This window comes from Bombina bombina, chromosome 11, assembly GCF_027579735.1.
Source record: "Bombina bombina isolate aBomBom1 chromosome 11, aBomBom1.pri, whole genome shotgun sequence".
Taxonomy (NCBI): Eukaryota; Metazoa; Chordata; class Amphibia; order Anura; family Bombinatoridae; genus Bombina; species Bombina bombina.
In genome coordinates this window covers 185,901,021-185,924,644 of record NC_069509.1, presented here as the reverse complement: position 1 = coordinate 185,924,644, position 23,624 = coordinate 185,901,021, and the positions used below count along the sequence as shown (strand labels likewise).

General features: G+C 36.7%; 1 protein-coding gene across 1 annotated transcript in view; it reads left to right on the top strand.

The window, feature by feature from the left end:
* The first annotated feature begins 386 nt into the window (after positions 1–386).
* Positions 387–23,624, top strand: part of ABAT (4-aminobutyrate aminotransferase) — a 225,078-nt gene continuing 201,840 nt past the window's right edge. Inside the window, exon 1 of the mRNA XM_053695244.1 lies at positions 387–471. The gene's annotated coding sequence lies outside the window, so the exon portion shown is untranslated. The remainder of the gene's footprint in view (positions 472–23,624) is intronic.

Below are 23,624 nucleotides of genomic sequence, written 5' to 3'. Positions count from 1 at the left end.
CACACTATACACGGGTAGTGTTACTCAGTGCACACTATATTGGTACACACAGGTACTGTTAGTGCACAATATATGCGGTATTACTCCGTGCACGCTATACGCGGTATACACGGGTACTGTTACTAGGGGAGACCCTGTACTCTCACCGCCCCCCTCACACGGACCCTCAGTCCAGTTTAATCCCGTTCCTGCTGCCCCTCACATATCCTCCAGTGAAGGGGCGGTCCCTCTCACACGCCCCTCTCGCCTGCCTAATATTATAGGTTTACTTGTGACAGAAAGCGTTGTCATTCAACTCCGCCCGCTGGATGATTGGCTATCTTCAGGAGCGGGGCGTGACAATGGATTCCTACGAGTCCTGTGATTGGCTGCTGCAGATGCTTCACGTGCTGGGTGACAGCAGCAGCTCTAGGTGCAGTGTTTGCAGGATCCCAGGATTACCGGGTGCTGCGAGCTGAGCGGCCGCGCACGGTGAGTCTGGTACCCGCTGCTTCTTTATGCACGTGCACGCGGAGAGGGACCGGGGATTATGTCGTGCACACGGCTGTATGCACAGTGCATTATATAGGGAGATCTTAATGTCTATAATATATACATAGTGCTTTATATAGAGAGGTATCTGTATTATATACATAGTGCTTTATATAGAGAGATATCTGTATTATATACATAGTGCTTTATATAGAGAGGTATCTGTAATATATACATAGTGCTTTATAGAGAGAGGTATCTGTAATATATACATAGTGCTTTATATAGAGAGATATCTGTATTATATACATAGTGCTTTATATAGAGAGATGTCTGTATTATATACATAGTGCTTTATATAGAGAGATATCTGTATTATATACATAGTGCTTTATATAGAGAGGTATCTGTAATATATACATAGTGCTTTATATAGAGAGATGTCTGTATTATATACATAGTGCTTTATATAGAGAGATATCTGTATTATATACATAGTGCTTTATATAGAGAGATATCTGTATTATATACATAGTGCTTTATATAGAGAGATGTCTGTATTATATACATAGTGCTTTATATAGAGAGATATCTGTAATATATACATAGTGCTTTATATAGAGAGATATCTGTATTATATACATAGTGCTTTATATAGAGAGGTATCTGTAATATATACATAGTGCTTTATATAGAGAGATATCTGTATTATATACATAGTGCTTTATATAGAGAGATATCTGTATTATATACATAGTGCTTTATATAGAGAGGTATCTGTAATATATACATAGTGCTTTATATAGAGAGATGTCTGTATTATATACATTGTGCTTTATATAGAGAGCTATCTGTATTATATACATAGTGCTTTATATAGAGATATCTGTATTATATACATAGTGCTTTATATAGAGAGATGTCTGTATTATATACATAGTGCTTTATATAGAGAGATATCTGCATTTTATACATAGTGCTTTATATAGAGAGATATCTGTATTTTATACATAGTGCTTTATATAGAGAGATGTCTGTATTTTATACATAGTGCTTTATAGAGAGAGATATCTGTATTTTATACATAGTGCTTTATAGAGAGAGATATCTGTATTATATACATAGTGCTTTATATAGAGAGATATCTGTATTATATACATAGTGCTTTATATAGAGAGATGTCTGTATTATATACATAGTGCTTTATATAGAGAGATATCTGTATTTTATACATAGTGCTTTATATAGAGAGATGTCTGTATTATATACATAGTGCTTTATATGGAGAGGTATCTGTATTATATACATAGTGCTTTATATAGAGAGATATCTGTATTGTGTGTATATATATATATATATATATATATATATATATATATATATATATATATATATATATATATATATATATATATATATAGTGCTTTATATAGAGAGATGTCTGTATTATATACATAGTGCTTTATATAGAGAGATATCTGTATTATATACATAGTGCTTTATATAGAGAGGTATCTGTAATATATACATAGTGCTTTATATAGAGCAGGGGTGTCAAACTCATTTTAGTCGCGGGCCATTTTCCATACAAGTAGAACTCACGTGGGCCGCACACTACCTACATATCTTGTCATTGCTAAACAGTACAGTGGCATTTGCTATAACTGTATAAATTTCAAAAGATTGTGTTCTGTAACTCCTAATTAACTTACTCTGGCTTGAGGAAATGTGCTCTAATGCTTTTAAGAAGGTGACACACATGCTCCACCTGCGACCCACTGTTTATAATAGGGATAGACATACCTGTTGTACATAATATAAAATAAATACATAGAAATATATATAAAGTATGTGATTTTAGTTAAAGAGAAAATGATGGAAAGGAATGGACAGAAATGATGTGGGAAATCAGTGCTACCATAGTAATGAACTGCATGTGTTAAAGAAATCATTATGCACTTATCTGTCTTTTTCTTTTTAATAACGTATGTTTTAATGTATGTGCATCCCTAACAGTAAGCGCACTCGCTCTTTAAGTAATAAGCATATTATAATTAATATTTTTCATGGAGGTGGCGTGGGCCGCACAAAATTAGGTTGAGGGCCGCATGAGGCCCGCGGGCCGCAAGTTTGACACCCCTGATATAGAGAGATATCTGTATTATATACATAGTGCTTTATATAGAGAGATGTCTGTATTATATACATAGTGCTTTATATAGAGAGGTATCTGTAATATATACATAGTGCTTTATATAGAGAGATGTCTGTATTATATACATAGTGCTTTATATAGAGAGATATCTGTATTATATACATAGTGCTTTATATAGAGAGGTATCTGTAATATATACATAGTGCTTTATATAGAGAGATATCTGTATTATATACATAATGCTTTATATAGAGAGATGTCTGTATTATATACATAGTGCTTTATATAGAGAGGTATCTGTAATATATACATAGTGCTTTATATAGAGAGATATCTGTATTATATACATAGTGCTTTATATAGAGAGATATCTGTATTATATACATAGTGCTTTATATAGAGATATATCTGTATTATATACATAGTGCTTTATATAGAGAGATATCTGTATTATATACATAGTGCTTTATATAGAGAGGTATCTGTAATATATACATAGTGCTTTATATAGAGAGATATCTGCATTTTATACATAGTGCTTTATATAGAGAGATGTCTGTATTATATACATAGTGCTTTATATAGAGAGATGTCTGTATTATATACATAGTGCTTTATATAGAGAGATATCTGTATTATATACATAGTGCTTTATATAGAGAGGTATCTGTAATATATACATAGTGCTTTATATAGAGAGATATCTGTATTATATACATAGTGCTTTATATAGAGAGATGTCTGTATTATATACATAGTGCTTTATATAGAGAGGTATCTGTAATATATACATAGTGCTTTATATAGAGAGATGTCTGTATTATATACATAGTGCTTTATATAGAGAGATATCTGTATTATATACATAGTGCTTTATATAGAGAGGTATCTGTATTATATACATAGTGCTTTATATAGAGAGGTATCTGTAATATATACATAGTGCTTTATATAGAGAGATATCTGTATTATATACATAGTGCTTTATATAGAGAGATGTCTGTATTATATACATAGTGCTTTATATAGAGAGGTATCTGTAATATATACATAGTGCTTTATATAGAGAGATATCTGTATTATATACATAGTGCTTTATATAGAGAGATATCTGTATTATATACATAGTGCTTTATATAGAGAGATATCTGTATTATATACATAGTGCTTTATATAGAGAGGTATCTGTAATATATACATAGTGCTTTATATAGAGAGATATCTGTATTCTATATAGAGCTGCAACAACTAATCATCATAATCTATAATAATCGATTAGTTGGTTTGCAATTAGTTTGTCTGTGCACGGCACCAGCTGCTTTACTCCACTGAGCTCCTGCACATAGTGTTGTATTTTATGGTTATGTCCTTAGCCTAAAGGACATCTACAGACGTCTACTTTTCACTTTTTCAGGACAGTATAAGTCTACAACTACCCCTGGCTTATGTGTAACCCAGATATAATAGGAGTCATCATTTGGATTGTTTATATTAAATCAGGTGATTTGGAACTATGCTTTGCATGATATAGCGCCGAGCTTGTTATTTACACCTTGCCCCTAGATTGATGGGAGGTATTTAAATTGATGTGCACTATTATCTGTTTGCACAGTTATTAGCGTATTGCTGATTATATGTACTGTATAAATAAATGTGTAAGGCTTTGTAACCTTATTGATATATAGTCAGTGCTTTTGATATGTTTTTTTATTGTTTTTTTATATTTTTAATAAATTGTGATAATATGTACCAGATTCAGCCTTTATAAGTATATATTCGTTATTTTTAGAGCGGACTAGATGTTTTCCCTAACCTTATAGCTGGTTATTTACCATTGCATATAGATATTCAAGATATTTTTTATGTTAGAATGAAGTCAAGGGTTACTTTATTGAGGGGACCCTTGCCAAGGTGGAAAACAGTTTGCATTGGTGAAGAGCTAACAAAGATAAATATCCCACTTTGGTGAAATTGACAAAACCCTACTTATGCATCTCAAGCACCTCAACACCATCTGAGTGCCTCTTCTCTGCTGCAGGAAATAAAGCTATAAACAGAGAACCACCCCCAAGGCAGAACATACAGTGATCTGAGATGTCATCGCAGAAAATGCAGCATGTCTGCAGAAAGAACAGGACACATACAGGAACTGTTAGCGCTTGAACTTTGTAGTGCTGCTCCACATTAGACAGTTCTCTTCAAACAGAGCTGTGCTCTGGCTGCACTATATACATTTCCTTAACACAGTGCATCCAGGGCAAAGTGCTGTTTGAAGTGAACAGTCAACTATGCAGTAGCGCATTGCTTGTTGACTTGCTCTCAGAGATTTTTTTCAAATCCGCCCCTTAGCCTTTCCCAGTCTGCAAAGCTGTTTATTCTGAATGTAAGAGCACTGCATCTTCTTATTACTACATTTCTATGTTAGACCAAGAGAAAAGGAAACAGATTTTTTAAAGAGACATTTTAAAATGTGTTTTTTTTGTATGCTGCTAATTTGCAATGCAATTTTCAACTACTGCACTATATTATAAAACATTAAAAATTGCTTTATTCTTCAGTTAACCAACACATTGCAATTGAACTGGTGCATTAGTGTAGCTGTCTAATTTAAAATTGAATTTTATTTAAAAAATTATCTGCAGAAAAATTTTCACTAAAAAAATCTCATCGCAGAAAGTGAAGAAAAGTTCTGCCTCTGGGCAGAGAACCAACCTCAGCCAGGAGAATGTGGTCATGTTGAGATTTTTTCATTTCAATGCAAAGTTTCTGAAAGAGTGAATAACAGAAAGTTATTAACAGTGATAGTCTAACTCTTTCTATTTCTACCTCTTTTCAAACCATTTTTGTTTTGTTTAATTCTAAAACTGTGCTCTGCTGCTTAAAAATTGGACAAACAGTTGTGTTAATGTAAAGTTTTAGTCTGAAGTTTATATTTGTAACACTCTGTATGTGGATTTTATTTAAAATATAGGAAACTATTATTGATTCTTTTTTTATCCGATTAGTCGAAAAAATAATCGACCGATTAATCGATTATGAAAATAATCGTTAGTTGCAGCCCTAGTGGTTTTGTTTTGCTTAATTATAAAAATTTGTTCTGCACCTTAAAAAAATGGACCAACAGTTGTGTTAATTTAAAGTGTTAGTCTGAACTTTATATTTATAACACTCAGTATATGGAGTTTATTTTAAATATAGGATTTTTTTTTTTATTTGTATCTGATTAGTCGATTAATCGAAAAAATAATCGGCTGATTAATCGATTATGAAAATAATCATTAGTTGCAGCCCTAATATATACAGTGCTTTATATTATATATACAGTTTTTATATATATATATATATATATATATATATATATATATATATATATATATATATATATATACAGATGTCCCTCGTTTTACAACGGTTCAATTTACACCGTTTCAGAATAACAACCTTTTTTTCCAGTCATGTGACTGCTATTGAAAAGCATTGAGAAGCAGTGCATTTATTAAAATAGCCAGTAGGTGGAGCTGTCCGCTTGTGTTGCAGCAAAGACAAGCAAACTGAAATTAATTAAGTTTAACCAGACCTGAGCTATCGAGCAGATTTCAAAGGAACAAGATCTTCCTGTCTATAAATCAGTCCAGATTGGAATGCATAGAAAGAACTGTTTACAGAAAAATACAAGTGAAGTCTGTGTTGTGTGATTATTTTATGAGGTTTATAATGCTGTTTAGCAAATGTTTTTGTTCATTTAACTTAGTTTAATTATATATTCTGTGTTGTGTGATTATTTTATTAGGTTTATAATGCTGTTTAGCATTTAAAGTCTTCATTTCAAAGCTTTAAAAATAATGTATTAGGTGCTACTTATGACAATTTTGAGAGGGGCCTGGAACCTATCTCCCTCACTTCCCATTGACTTACATTATAAACTGGGTTTCAATTTACAACGGTTTTGATTTACAACCATTCCTTCTGGAACCTAACCCCGGCGTAAACTGAGGGATATATATATATATATATATATATATATATATATATATATATATATATATATATATATATATATATATATATATATACAGGGAGTGCAGAATTATTAGGCAAGTTGTATTTTTGAGGATTAATTTTATTATTGAACAACAACCATGTTCTCAATGAACCCAAAAAACTCATTAATATCAAAGCTAAATAGTTTTGGAAGTAGTTTTTAGTTTGTTTTTAGTTATAGCTATTTTAGGGGGATATCTGTGTGTGCAGGTGACTATTACTGTGCATAATTATTAGGAAACTTAACAAAAAACAAATATATACCCATTTCAATTATTTATTTTTACCAGTGAAACCAATATAACATCTCAATATTCGCAAATATACATTTCTGACATTCAAAAACAAAACAAAAACAAATCAGTGACCAATATAGCCACCTTTCTTTGCAAGGACACTCAAAAGCCTGCCATCCATGGATTCTGTCAGTGTTTTGATCTGTTCACCATCAACATTGCGTGCAGCAGCAACCACAGCCTCCCAGACACTGTTCAGAGAGGTGTACTGTTTTCCCTCCTTGCAAATCTCACATTTTATGATGGTCCACAGGTTCTCAATGGGGATCAGATCAGGTGAACAAGGAGGCCATGTCATTAGATTTTCTTCTTTTATACCCTTTCTTGCCAGCCACGCTGTGGAGTACTTGGACGCATGTGATGGAGCATTGTCCTGCATGAAAATCATGTTTTTCTTGAAGGATGCAGACTTCTTCCTGTACTACTGCTTGAAGAAGGTGTCTTCCAGAAACTGGCAGTAGGACTGGGAGTTGAGCTTGACTCCATCCTCAACCCGAAAAGGCCCCACAAGCTCATCTTTGATGATACCAGCCCAAACCAGTACTCCACCTCCACCTTGCTGGTGTCTGAGTCGGACTGGAGCTCTCTGCCCTTTACCAATCCAGCCACGGGCCCATCCATCTGGCCCATCAAGACTCACTCTCATTTCATCAGTCCATAAAACCTTAGAAAAATCAGTCTTGAGATATTTCTTGGCCCAGTCTTGACGTTTCAGCTTGTGTGTCTTGTTCAGTGGTGGTCGTCTTTCAGCCTTTCTTACCTTGGCCATGTCTCTGAGTATTGCACACCTTGTGCTTTTGGGCACTCCAGTGATGTTGCAGCTCTGAAATATGGCCAAACTGGTGGCAAGTAGCATCTTGGCAGCTGCACGCTTGACTTTTCTCAGTTCATGGGCAGTTATTTTGCGCCTTGGTTTTTCCACACGCTTCTTGCGACCCTGTTGACTATTTTGAATGAAACGCTTGATTGTTCGATGATCACGCTTCAGAAGCTTTGCAATTTTAAGAGTGCTGCATCCCTCTGCAAGATATCTCACTATTTTTGACTTTTCTGAGCCTGTCAAGTCCTTCTTTTGACCCATTTTGCCAAAGGAAAGGAAGTTGCCTAATAATTATGCACACCTGATATAGGGTGTTGATGTCATTAGACCACACCCCTTCTCATTACAGAGATGCACATCGCCTAATATGCTTAATTGGTAGTAGGCTTTCGAGCCTATACAGCTTGGAGTAAGACAACATGCATAAAGAGGATGATGTGGTCAAAATACTAATTTGCCTAATAATTCTGCACTCCCTGTGTATATATATATATATATATATATATATATATATATATATATATATATATATATATATATATATATATATATATATATATATATATATATATATATATATATATATATATATACTAGTCCTAAAGCCCGTTCACACGGGCCATTGTTTGCAGTACAGTGGTCCCACCCCTTGCATTCTCTCCCTCCCACTCTCTTTTGCACTGTCTCTCCCCCTCTCTTTTGCCCTCTCTCTCTCCCCCCTCTCTTTTGCACTGTCTCTCCCCCTCTCTTTTGCCCTCTCTCTCTCTCCCCCCTCTCTTTTGCACTGTCTCTCCCCCTCTCTTTTGCACTGTCTCTCCCCCTCTCTTTTGCCCTCTCTCTCTCCCCCTCTCTTTTGCCCTCTCTCTCTCCCCCCTCTCTTTTGCCCTCTCTCTCTCCCCCCTCTCTTTTGCCCTCTCTCTCTCCCCCCTCTCTTTTGCACTGTCTCTCCCCCTCTCTTTTGCCCTCTCTCTCTCCCCCTCTCTTTTGCCCTCTCTCTCTCCCCCCTCTCTTTTGCACTGTCTCTCTCCCCCTCTCTTTTGCCCTCTCTCTCTCCCCCCTCTCTTTTGCCCTCTCTCTCTCCCCCCTCTCTTTTGCCCTCTCTCTCTCCCCCCTCTCTTTTGCACTGTCTCTCCCCCTCTCTTTTGCCCTCTCTCTCTCCCCCCCTCTCTTTTGCACTGTCTCTCCCCCTCTCTTTTGCCCTCTCTCTCCCCCCTCTCTTTTGCACTGTCTCTCCCCCCTCTCTTTTGCACTGTCTCTCTCCCCCCTCTCTTTTGCACTGTCTCTCCCCCTCTCTTTTGCACTGTCTCTCCCCCTCTCTTTTGCCCTCTCTCTCTCCCCCTCTCTTTCCCCTCTCTCTTTTGCACTGTCCCTCTCTCCCTCCCTCTCCCTCCCTCTCCCTCCCTCTCCCTCCCTCCCCCTCCCTCCCTCTCCCTCCCTCTCTCTCCCTCTCTCTCCCTCTCTCTCCCTCTCTCCCTCTTCTCTTCTCTTCTCTCTTCTCTCTCTCTTCTCTCTCTCTTTTCTCTTCTCTCTCTCTCTTTTCTCTTCTCTCTCTCTCTTTTCTCTTCTCTCTCTCTCTTTTCTCTTCTCTCTCTCTCTCTCTCTTTTCTCTCTCTCTCTCTCTCTTTTCTCTTCTCTCTCTCTCTTTTCTCTTCTCTCTTCTCTCTCTCTCTTCTCTTCTCTCTCTCTCTCTTTTCTCTTCTCTCTCTCTCTCTTGTCTCTTCTCTCTCTCTTTTCTCTTCTCTCTCTCTTTTCTCTCTCTTTTCTCTTCTCTCTCTCTCTTTTCTTTTCTCTTCTCTCTCTCTTTTCTCTCTCTTTTCTCTTCTCTCTCTCTCTCTCTCTCTTTTCTCTTTTCTCTTCTCTCTTCTCTCTCTCTCTTTTCTCTTCTCTCTCTCTCTTTTCTCTTCTCTCTCTTCTCTTCTCTCTCTCTCTTTTCTCTTCTCTCTCTCTCTTTTCTCTTCTCTCTCTCTCTCTCTCATTTTTATCTAAAATAAAAAAGTTATTCCTAATCTAATACCCCCTTAAAAAACACCCCAAAAAAAAAAAACTTTTGGTGTGTGTGGTTTTTTACACTTATTAACCCCTAATCTGCCGCCCCCGCTATCGCTGACACCTGCATATTTTTTTAACCCCTAATCTGCCGCTCCGTAAACCGCCGCTACCTACATTATTCCTGTGTACCCCTAATCTGCTGCCCCTAACACTGCCGACCCCTATATTATATTTATTAACCCCTAATCTGCCCCCCACAATGTTGCCTCCACCTGCCTACACTTAATAACCCCTAATCTGCTGAGCGGACCGCAACGCTACTATAATAAAGTTATTAACCCCTAATCCGCCTCACTCCCGCCTCAATAACCCTATAATAAATAGTATTAACCCCTAATCTGCCCTCCCTAACATCGCCTACACCTAACTTCAATTATTAACCCCTAATCTGCCGACCGAATCTCGCCGCTACTGTAATAAATGGATTAACCCCTAAAGCTAAGTCTAACCCTAACACTAACACCCCCCTAAGTTAAATATAATTTAAATCTAACTAAATAAATTAACTCTTATTATATAAATTATTCCTATTTAAAGCTAAATACTTACCTGTAAAATAAACCCTAATATAGCTACAATATAAATTATAATTATATTGTAGCTATTTTAGTATTAATATTTATTTTACAGGCAACTTTGTATTTATTTTAACCAGGTACAATAGCTATTAAATAGTTAAGAACTATTTAATAGATACCTAGTTAAAATAATTACAAAATTACCTGTAAAATAAATCCTAACCTAAGTTACAATTAAACCTAACACTACACTATCAATAAATAATCGGAATTCGAGGGATGCCATCTTGGATGACGTCCCTTAAAGGACCCGTCATTCGTCGGGAAGTCGTCGGAAGAAGAAGATGGGTCCGCGGTGGAGGTCTTCAAGATGGAGCCGGTCGTCATCGGATGAAGATAGAAGATGCCGCTTGGATCAAGATGGTTGCCGGTCCGGATCGCCTCTTCTTCCCAGATAGGATGAAGACTTTGGAGCCTCTTCTGGACCTCTTCAGCCGCCGGATGATGGATGTCTAGCCCCCGCTTGGGCTTGGATGAAGATTTCGGAGCCTGGAACGATCGGTGATACCTGGCATGGTGAAGACAAGGTAGGAAGATCTTCAGGGGCTTAGTGTTAGGTTTATTTAAGGGGGGTTTGGGTTAGATTAGGGGTATGTGGGTGGTGGGTTGTAATGTTGGGGGGGGTATTGTATGTTTTTGTTACAGGCAAAAGAGCTGAATTCTTTGGGGCATGCCCCACAAAAGGTCCTTTTAAGGGCTGGTAAGGTAAAAGAGCTTTGAACTTTTGTAATTTAGAATAGGGTAGGGCATTTTTTTATTTTGGGGGTCTTTTTTATTTTATTAGGGGGCTTAGAGTAGGTGTAATTAGTTTAAAATTGTTGTAATATTTTTCTAATGTTTGTAAATATTTTTTTATTTTCTGTAACTTAGTTCTTTTTTCTTTTTTGTACTTTAGTTAGTTTATTTAATTGTATTTATTTGTAGGTATTGTATTTAATTAATTTATTGATAGTGTAGTGTTAGGTTTAATTGTAGATAATTGTAGGTATTTTATTTAATTTATTTATTGATAGTGTAGTGTTAGGTTTAATTGTAACTTAGGTTAGGATTTATTTTACAGGTAATTTTGTAATTATTTTAACTAGGTAGCTATTAAATAGTTCTTAACTATTTAATAGCTATTGTACCTGGTTAAAATAAATACAAAGTTGCCTGTAAAATAAATATTAATCCTAAAATAGGTACAATATAATTATAATTTATATTGTAGCTATATTAGGGTTTATTTTACAGGTAAGTATTTAGCTTTAAATAGGAATAATTTATTTAATAAGAGTTAATTTATTTTGTTAGATATAAATTATATTTAACTTAGGGGGGTGTTAGGGTTAGAATTAGCTTTAGGGGTTAAAAAATTTATTAGAGTAGCGGTGAGCTCCGATCGTCAGATTGGGGGTTAATACTTGAAGTTAGGTGTCGGCGATGTTAGGGAGGGCAGATTAGGGGTTAATACTATTTATTATAGGGTTATTGAGGCGGGAGTGAGGTGGATTAGGGGTTAATAACTTTATTATAGTAGCGATGCGGTCCGCTCGGCAGATTAGGGGTTAATAAGTGTAGGCAGGTGGAGGCGACGGTGAGGGGGGCAGATTAGGGGTTAATAAATATAATATAGGGGTCGTGGATGTTAGGGGCAGCAGATTAGGGGTACATAGGGATAACGTAGCTGGCGGCGATGTATGGAGCGGCAGATTAGGGGTTAAAAATTTTTAATAGAGTGGCGGCGATGTGGGGGGACCTCGGTTTAGGGGTACATAGGTAGTTTATGGGTGTTAGTGTACTTTAGAGCACAGTAGTTAAGAGCTTTATAAACCGGCGTTAGCCCAGAAAGCTCTTAACTACTGACTTTTTTCTGCGGCTGGAGTTTTGTCGTTAGATTTCTAACGCTCACTTCAGCCACGACTCTAAATACCGGCGTTAGAAAGATCCCATTGAAAAGATAGGATACGCAATTGACGTAAGGGGATCTGCGGTATGGAAAAGTTGCGGCTGAAAAGTGAGCGTTAGACCCTTTAATGACTGGCTCCAAATACCAGAGTGCGGTAAAAACCAGCGTTAGGAGCCTCTAACGCTGGTTTTGACGGCTACCGCCCAACTCTAAATCTAGGCCATAGTGCTTTATATAGAGAGATGTCTGTATTATATACATAGTGCTTTATATAGAGAGGTATCTGTATTATATACATAGTGCTTTATAGAGAGAGATGTCTGTATTATATACATAGTGCTTTATATAGACATGTCTGTATTATATACATGGTGCTTTATATAGAGATATGTCTGTATTATATACATAGTGCTTTTTATATTTTATACATAGTGATTTATTTAAGGAGATGTCTATTATATACGTAGTGCTTTATATAGGGGCATCATGTGTCATGTATGTATAGGGAGATGCCTGTTTATTTTATATACATAGTGCTTTACATAAGGGCATCATGTGTCATATGTATGTATAGGGAGACCTATTTATATTCTATACATAGTGCTTTAAATAGTGGTATCATGGTGTCATGTATAGTGTCTGATGGTATAGGGAGATTTCTGTTTATTTTATATACATAGTGCTTTATATAAAGACATCATGGTGTCATATGTATGTATAGGCAGATATAGTGTCTGATATAGTGAGATGGGTGTATTATCATATGTCTGTATATTATCTTAGGTTATATATGATATGCATACAGTATATAGTGTCTGATATAGTGAGATGGGTGTATTATCATATGTCTGTATATTATCTCAGGTTATATATGATATGCATACAGTATATAGTGTCTGATATAGTGAGATGGGTGTATTATCATATGTCTGTATATTATCTCAGGTTATATATGATATGCATACAGTATATAGTGTCTGATATAGTGAGATGGGTGTATTATCATATGTCTGTATATTATCTCAGGTTATATATGATATGCATACAGTATATAGTGTCTGATATAGTGAGATGGGTGTATTATCATATGTCTGTATATTATCTCAGGTTATATATGATATGCATACAGTATATAGTGTCTGATTAGAGAGGAATATGATATTATGTGCATACATGGAGTTTGATATAGGAAGACAGATGTGGTATTAGATGCCTCTATAGTGTATCATACAAGGTGATACAGTATACAATATATAAATATTTATTATTATTATTATTCATAGGGAGAGAATTATTATATACAGATTGGTACCTCCTGATTACCCCAAATACCTCACTATCTATAGTCTGTATGTCATCATTACTCTATTTTCAGGTACTGAATACATATTTTTACTCCTCTATACAAAGCCTTCATTACTGTATAGAGAGTACCTCATCATGAGCCAGTTTATCAGATGGCATCTAATTACCTTCTCATTATGTAGAACATCTCTCTTCATTACCGCATATAGACAAATCTCATTACACTGAGAATATATATCATCACCTCTCCTCTGCGTATCAGTCAATATTCCCAAAGTAATTACATGACAATACTCACAGATATAAAGTATATACTGTACTTCTTTTGGAATTGATGCATATATGGCTCTATAATGAGAACTGATGGATATTTATTTTTAGAACGTCATTTCTGTTTCTTGGCTTCAAAAGAAAGCTCTCATGGGTTGCCATGTAATATTTTGCACCACTTTCTGGCAACCAAGTGGTTAAAAGCTGCAGTTATCTGGTTGGCTGGCTTCATTTTGTGCGCATGATTATCAGACGGATGTACCTTTCACTGTCACTTTCCAGCAGGACCTCTGTGTCCCTTACCATGGTATGTCCTTGGCATTGTTATTGGAGGACAAAGCAACACCAGGGTTATCCCCGTCGCTGTTATTGTTCATTAGATGCTGCAATTGCTGAATCTGTTTTGCAGAGACATGAAGCACGTTTATGTGAATATTGCAGATCCTACTGCTCTGAGACTGGCACACAGATCTCTTGTGGCATTATGTCTTATCTAGAGCAACACAATAAAACAGTGTCAGTGCTGTGTTACAATAGAGTAACTTTATAGGAAACCTGACCCTTTCAGTAATGTATATTATCAATACAGTAGATATTTAGAATTCTGTTTATTCCAAAAGGCAATTTGTGTAACAAGTGATAAGTACACAGTGTAATATACAGTAAAACATATTTATGTTACAATGTTCAGCCTACTGAAATGTTTCTCTAATATTGCTATGGTGCTTCTATATTCCTACATATATCTTATGTTTTTTGTTTTTTACATTCTCTGGGGTTAATGCTGTCAAGTTAAATTTGTTCATTGATTTGTCAAGTTACTACATTTTAACATTCATCATTCATTTGAACATGTCAAATATACTTTATTTTCCCTGAAAAAAATATTTAAGTTGAAATGAATACAGAATATTGTCTTTGTATCTCCCACTGATCCCTACTTTACTGGTGGACAGATGTGCCTCTACAAGTGTGACAAGAAAATATTTGTTTATCAGGGACGAGTTTAAAGGGACATGAAACACAAAATGTTTTTCATGATTCAGACAGAACATACAGTTTAAAAAAAGTTTCCAGTCTACTTATATTATTAAATTTACTTTGTACTCATGTTATTATTTGTTGAAGAGATATCTAGATAGGCAGTGTGCACATTTCTTGAGCACTACATGACAGGAAATAGTGCTGCTATCTAGTGCTCTTGCTAATGTATAATATTGTGTTATAGAGATACCTAGGTAGTATCTGTAGCACTACATGTCAGGTAATACTGCTGTTATCTAGTGCTCTTGCTAATGTATAATATTGTGTGTTATAGAGATACCTAGGTAGTATCTGTAGCACTACATGACAGGTAATAGTGCTGTTATCTAGCGCTCTTGCTAATGTATAATATTGTGTGTTATAGAGATACCTAGGTAGTATCTGTAGCACTACATGACAGGCAATAGTGCTGTTATCTAGTGCTCTTGCTAATGTATAATATTGTGTGTTATAGAGATACCTAGGTAGTATCTGTAGCACTACATGACAGGAAATAGTGCTGTTATCTAGTGCTCTTGCTAATGTATAATATTGTGTTATAGAGATACCTAGGTAGTATCTGTAGCACTAGATGACAGGTAATAGTGCTGTTATCTAGTGGTCTTACTAATGTATAATATTGTGTGTTATAGAGATACCTAGGTAGTATCTGTAGCACTACATGACAGGTAATAGTGCTGTTATCTAGTGCTCTTGCTAATGTATAATATTATGTGTTATAGAGATACCTAGGTAGTATCTGTAGCACTACATGACAGGTAATAGTGCTGTTATCTAGTGCTCTTGCTAATGTATAATATTGTGTTATAAAGATACCTAGGTAGTATCTGTAGCACTACATGACAGGTAATCGTGCTGTTATCTAGTGCTCTTGCTAATGTATAATATTGTGTGTTATAGAGATACCTAGGTAGTATCTGTAGCACTACATGACAGGTAATAGTGCTGTTATCTAGTGCTCTTGCTAATGTATAATATTGTGTGTTATAGAGATACCTAGGTAGCATATGTAGCACTACATGACAGGTAATAGTGCTGTTATCTAGTGCTCTTGCTAATGTATAATATTGTGTGTTATAGAGATACCTAGGTAGCATCTGTAGCACTACGACAGGTAATAGTGCTGTTATCTAGTGCTCTTGCTAATGTATAATATTGTGTGTTATAGAGATACCTAGGTACCATCTGTAGCACTTCATGACAGGTAATAGTGCTGTTATCTAGTGCTCTTGCTAATGTATAATATTGTGTGTTATAGAGATACCTAGGTAGCATCTGTAGCACTACGACAGGTAATAGTGCTGTTATTTAGTGCTCTTGCTAATGTATAATATTGTGTGTTATAGAGATACCTAGGTAGCATCTGTAGCACTACATGACAGGCAATAGTGCTGCTATCTAGTGCTCTTGCTAATGTATTATATTGTGTTATAGAGATACCTAGGTAGTATCTGTAGCACTACATGACAGGTAATAGTGCTGTTATCTAATGCTCTTGCTAATGTATAATATTGTGTTATAGAGATACCTAGGTAGTATCTGTAGCACTACATGACAGGTAATAGTGCTGTTATCTAATGCTCTTGCTAATGTATAATATTGTGTGTTATAGAGATACCTAGGTAGTATCTGTAGCACTACATGACAGGCAATAGTGCTGTTATCTAGTGCTCTTGCTAATGTATAATATTGTGTGTTATAGAGATACCTAGGTAGTATCTGTAGCACTACATGACAGGAAATAGTGCTGTTATCTAGTGCTCTTGCTAATGTATAATATTGTGTTATAGAGATACCTAGGTAGTAACTGTAGCACTAGATGACAGGTAATAGTGCTGTTATCTAGTGGTCTTACTAATGTATAATATTGTGTGTTATAGAGATACCTAGGTAGTATCTGTAGCACTACATGACAGGTAATAGTGCTGTTATCTAGTGCTCTTGCTAATGTATAATATTATGTGTTATAGAGATACCTAGGTAGTATCTGTAGCACTACATGACAGGTAATAGTGCTGTTATCTAGTGCTCTTGCTAATGTATAATATTGTGTTATAAAGATACCTAGGTAGTATCTGTAGCACTACATGACAGGTAATCGTGCTGTTATCTAGTGCTCTTGCTAATGTATAATATTGTGTGTTATAGAGATACCTAGGTAGCATCTGTAGCACTACATGACAGGTAATAGTGCTGTTATCTAGTGCTCTTGCTAATGTATAATATTGTGTGTTATAGAGATACCTAGGTAGCATATGTAGCACTACATGACAGGTAATAGTGCTGTTATCTAGTGCTCTTGCTAATGTATAATATTGTGTGTTATAGAGATACCTAGGTAGCATCTGTAGCACTACGACAGGTAATAGTGCTGTTATCTAGTGCTCTTGCTAATGTATAATATTGTGTGTTATAGAGATACCTAGGTACCATCTGTAGCACTTCATGACAGGTAATAGTGCTGTTATCTAGTGCTCTTGCTAATGTATAATATTGTGTGTTATAGAGATACCTAGGTAGCATCTGTAGCACTACGACAGGTAATAGTGCTGTTATTTAGTGCTCTTGCTAATGTATAATATTGTGTGTTATAGAGATACCTAGGTAGCATCTGTAGCACTACATGACAGGCAATAGTGCTGCTATCTAGTGCTCTTGCTAATGTATTATATTGTGTTATAGAGATACCTAGGTAGTATCTGTAGCACTACATGACAGGTAATAGTGCTGTTATCTAATGCTCTTGCTAATGTATAATATTGTGTTATAGAGATACCTAGGTAGTATCTGTAGCACTACATGACAGGTAATAGTGCTGTTATCTAATGCTCTTGCTAATGTATAATATTGTGTTATAGAGATACCTAGGTAGTATCTGTAGCACTACATGACAGGTAATAGTGCTGTTATCTAGTGCTCTTGCTAATGTATAATATTGTGTGTTATAGAGATACCTAGGTAGTATATGTAGCACTACATGACAGGTAATATCGCTGTTATCTAGTGCTCTTGCTAATATATAATATTGTGTTATAGAGATACCTAGGTAGTATCTGTAGCACTACATGACAGGTAATAGTGCTGTTATCTAGTGCTCTTGCTAATGTATAATATCGTGTGTTATAGAGATACCTAGGTAGTATCTGTAGCACTACATCACAGGTAATAGTGCTGTTATCTAGTGCTCTTGCTAATGTATAATATTGTGTTATAGAGATACCTAGGTAGTATCTGCAGCACTACATGACATGTAATAGTGCTGTTATCTAGTGCTCTTGCTAATGTATAATATTGTGTGTTATAGAGATACCTAGGTAGTATCTGTATCACTACATGACAGGTAATAGTGCTGTTATCTAGTGCTCTTGCTAATGTATACTATTGTGTTATAGAGATACCTAGGTAGCATCTGTAGCACTACATGACAGGTAATAGTGCTGTTATCTAGGGCTCTTGCTAATGTATAATATTCTGTGTTAAAGAGATACCTAGGAAGTATCTGTAGCACTACATGACAGGTAATAGTGCTGCCCTCTAGTGCTCTTGCTAATGTATAATATTGTGTTATAGAGATACCTAGGTAGTATCTGTAGCACTACATGACAGGTAATAGTGCTGTTATCTAGTGCTCTTGCTAATGTATAATATTATGTGTTATAGAGATACCTAGGTAGTATCTGTAGCACTACATGACAGGTAATAGTGCTGTTATCTAGTGCTCTTGCTAATGTATAATACTGTGTGTTATAGAGATACCTAGGTAGTATCTGTAGCACTACATGACAGGTAATAGTGCTGTTATCTAGTGCTCTTGCTAATGTATAATATTGTGTTATAGAGATACCTAGGTAGTATCTGTAGCACTACATGACAGGTAATAGTGCTGTTATCTAGTGCTCATGCTAATGTATAATATTGTGTGTTATAGAGATACCTAGGTAGTATCTGTAGCACTACATGACAGGTAATAGTGCTGTTATCTAGTGCTCTTGCTAATGTATAATATTATGTGTTATAGAGATACCTAGGTAGTATCTGTAGCACTACATGACAGGAAATAGTGCTGTTATCTAGTGCTCTTGCTAATGTATAATATTGTGTGTTATAGAGATACCTAGGTAGTATCTGTAGCACTACATGACAGGTAATAGTGCTGTTATCTAGTGCTCATGCTAATGTATAATATTGTGTGTTATAGAGATACCTAGGTAGTATCTGTAGCACTACATGACAGGTAATAGTGCTGTTATCTAGTGCTCTTGCTAATGTATAATATTGTGTTATAGAGATACCTAGGTAGTATCTGTAGCACTACATGACAGGTAATAGTGCTGCTATCTAGTGCTCTTGCTAATGTATAATATTATGTGTTATAGAGATACCTAGGTAGTATCTGTAGCACTACATGACAGGTAATAGTGAAGTTATCTAGTGCTCTTGCTAATGTATAATATTGTGTGTTATAGAGATACCTAGGTAGCATCTGTAGCACTACATGTGAGGTAATAGTGCTGTTATCTAGTGCTCTTGCTAATGTATAATATTGTGTGTTATAGAGATACCTAGGTAGTATCTGTAGCACTACATGACAGGTAATAGTGCTGTTATCTAGTGCTCTTGCTAATGTATAATATTATGTGTTATAGAGATACCTAGGTAGTATCTGTAGCACTACATGACAGGAAATAGTGCTGTTATCTAGTGCTCTTGCTAATGTATAATATTGTGTGTTATAGAGATACCTAGGTAGTATCTGTAGCACTACATGACAGGTAATAGTGCTGTTATCTAGTGCTCATGCTAATGTATAATATTGTGTGTTATAGAGATACCTAGGTAGTATCTGTAGCACTACATGACAGGTAATAGTGCTGTTATCTAGTGCTCTTGCTAATGTATAATATTGTGTTATAGAGATACCTAGGTAGTATCTGTAGCACTACATGACAGGTAATAGTGCTGCTATCTAGTGCTCTTGCTAATGTATAATATTATGTGTTATAGAGATACCTAGGTAGTATCTGTAGCACTACATGACAGGTAATAGTGCTGTTATCTAGTGCTCTTGCTAATGTATAATATTGTGTGTTATAGAGATACCTAGGTACCATCTGTAGCACTACATGACAGGTTATAGTGCTGTTATCTAGTGCTCTTGCTAATGTATAATATTGTGTGTTATAGAGATACCTAGGTACCATCTGTAGGACTACATGACAGGTAATAGTGCTGTTATCTAGTGCTCTTGCTAATGTATAATATTGTGTGTTATAGAGATACCTAGGTAGTATCTGTAGCACTACATGACAGGTAATAGTGCTGTTATCTAGTGCTCTTGCTAATGTATAATATTGTGTGTTATAGAGATACCTAGGTAGCATCTGTAGCACTACATGACAGGTAATAGTGCTGTTATCTAGTGCTCTTGCTAATGTATAATATTGTGTGTTATAGAGATACCTAGGTAGTATCTGTAGCACTACATGTCAGGTAATAGTGCTGTTATCTAGTGCTCTTGCTAATGTATAATATTGTGTGTTATAGAGATACCTAGGTAGCATCTGTAGCACTACATGACAGGTAATAGTGCTGTTATCTAGTGCTCTTGCTAATGTATAATATTGTGTGTTATAGAGATACCTAGGTAGTATCTGTAGCACTACATGTCAGGTAATAGTGCTGTTATCTAGTGCTCTTGCTAATGTATAATATTGTGTTATAGAGATACCTAGGTAGTATCTGTAGGACTACATGACAGGTAATAGTGCTGTTATCTAGTGCTCTTGCTAATGTATAATATTGTGTGTTATAGAGATACCTAGGTAGTATCTGTAGCACTACATGACAGGTAATAGTGCTGTTATCTAGTGCTCTAGCTAATGTATAATATTGTGTGTTATAGAGATACCTAGGTACCATCTGTAGGACTACATGACAGGAAATATTGCTGCCCTCTAGTGCTCTTGCAAATGAATAAGCTTCTTGCAGAACTGCTGTCATATAGTTCTCCAGGCACTGCACGCGCCTGAACTTGGACCCCTGATTTTTAACAAAAGATACCAAAAGAACAAAGACAGTGTAAGAAGTAAATTAGAAACATTGCATTCTCTATATGTATCATGAGATATATATATATATTTGTCATGCCATTAAAGATTTCCATCCAAGTGAAATGATCTAACAAGCCCCTCAGTATGAGTGGCCCTCAAATCATTTTATAAAGGCAAATTTTAGCTTGAGAGATGTGAATTTTGCTATGCAGGTTGTAATTGTAAATGTGAATAAGCAGAGACTCCTATATTACAATATAAGGTCTAAAGGTTTTAAAGGAAGAAAAACAAGGATTTTACATAATTTCTTGCCAGTAAGTCTAATTAGTCAAGTGAATAAATATGATTATGTAACCATATCGGCAATAATATTCTAAAATTAACCAGGGGTAGCTCTGCTTGCTGATAGGTAACATTTTTTTTGTGTGCCACCCTGGATAAGTGTACCAAGGCTCACCGTTTAAGTCTAAGTAAAACGTGTGCCCAACAGATGATGCTTTATTTTCTTCATAAATGGAAAGAGTCCACAGCTGCATTCATTACTTTTGGGAATTCAGAAGTTGGCCACCAGGAGGAGGCAAAGACACCCCAGCCAAAGGCTTAAATACTCCTCCCACTTCCCTCATCCCCCAGTCATTCTTTGCCTTTCGTCCCAGGAGGTTGGCAGAGAAGTGTCAGAAGTTTTCGATAGTCTCTTATGGAGGGTAGTACTCTTCGGCATGGGACTTAAGTTTTAAGAAGTGCTGTCAGCCTCTCAGTGAGAGCATAGGTGAAAGTTAGGTGCAAAACCATCCTGACTCATATTAACATCTTCACAAGCAATCAGCGTTGACGAGTTTCGCTGCCTGCTTTTTCTCAAGTCCATGGCAGAAGCGACGCTACTATCTGTCACACTTGAAGGGCCTTGTTCCTGTTCCACGGCGTAGATTCTGGTAAGATTGTTTCATTTTACTTTCATCATGGTTGTATTGTAATTTCAACTGCTTATCCGAGAGGGGCTACAACCTTTCAGGAATAACTTTAACATAGGGTCTCAGTGAGGCTCCTTTTTGTATCTAGAAATCAAGGGTTAATATCTCCTGAGGGGGATTATTGAACAGGGGGGTTTATAATCATGTTTGTTATGCGATTCTGTCTGCTACTGTGTAGTGTTGCTTCGGCTCATGGCTATTTTGGAACATAACGGCCTATGTCTAGTGGCGCTGCCTTTTCGATCGGGCACGCTTTTGCATGGACTGCACGGTTTACAGACCGCATGGCGACGGAGAAATCCTGGTCCGATGGTGTCTGGTTCTCTGGAGGTGGCAGTGTCCCAGTTATGGAGGATTCTTGGAGACGGATGTTTCCAATTCAGACTCTACTTCTTGCGAAGAATATGAATTGTCCCAGGTGATACATGCCTATCAATTATGTTCCATATGCCGTTTTAGAGTGCTCTGTTCCTTGAGATCAGGAATTCAGGTGCCCACTAAGCCATCCGCCTATGGGGATTCTATTTCTCATGAGACGAGTTCCCTAACAACTCTTACTACGCATGCAGGTAACCCAAAAGCTACTTATCCTTTCTAGGGAGTGTGGTCTGTTCCCACCAGAGGTTACGACATGGTTCCGCATGGCCATATCTTTGGTGCTGGTGCATCTGCACCTCCCAGGAGTGTGCTTACGATATTGTCCGTGTTTCATTAACCGGGGCTCGTCAGGCGTGGGATTGCCTGGTCCAGTTCAGCCTTCTGTGGGAGCGACTGCCCCTGAGGTCTAGGGGTCAATCTTCGGGGCAAGTGTTTCCTTTTTTCCCGGCGGAGGTATGTTGTGCCTTTCGTTATAGACTGGCGCGCCATCGTGTTCTACTAAGGCACTTTTTTGGCGTTGTTGGAGGATCCCACTCTTAATGGGTCTGGGGTTTTTCAGTCTTACTCTTCGCTGGCTTGCATACATAGACATAAGGGGCTGAAGTAATCTTCTTATAGTCTTTGTTATTTGTGTATCCTTTTTCATTTCTGAGCTTGGAAGTCTCGGACCCCTGGTGGGCTGGTCCTCTGGGTCTGTCCGTTCTTCCTGGGCGATAACCTACGGGTTGCCTTATCTTTTATTTTCATCCGGTGAGGATTATTTTTATTTGGTCTAAAACTCATGTTGTGGTGTGATGTCTCCTCAGGAACTTTCTTCTCTGGAATTGATACTCACGATTTTGTGGTCGCACTGTTTACAAAAGTCTGTCTGACTGTTCTTTATCCCTTCATCATCGGGGAAATTCTTTGTGGCCTTGACAGTGCTGGGGCCCTTGGTTTCAGGCTTGTCCTGACTAGGTACAACTCCTTCTGTCTTTGAGGCCTAGTTCAGACATGTGGCACCTTTTTATGTCCGGTTGGTCCGGTGAGGGCACCTAGTGATCACAGTATGATTTGTGTTGTTTTCTTGTTTTATTTTACAAGCTTCAACTAGCATCCTAAAAGGACTTGAGGGTCCGTGGTTGCTTAGAGGCATGGGGGATTGGTTCAGTCATCATTCGCCTTTCAATCTAGTAGGCCGTGACTCCATTGAGATCCGCAGAGACATCCTCAGTCGTTTCTGATTTTTCAGGGAAATAGAGTGTTACTTCCCGTTGTGGGGGGAGGCCTGGAGGATTTAGGTCCTTCATACCGCCGTTCTTACGGTTT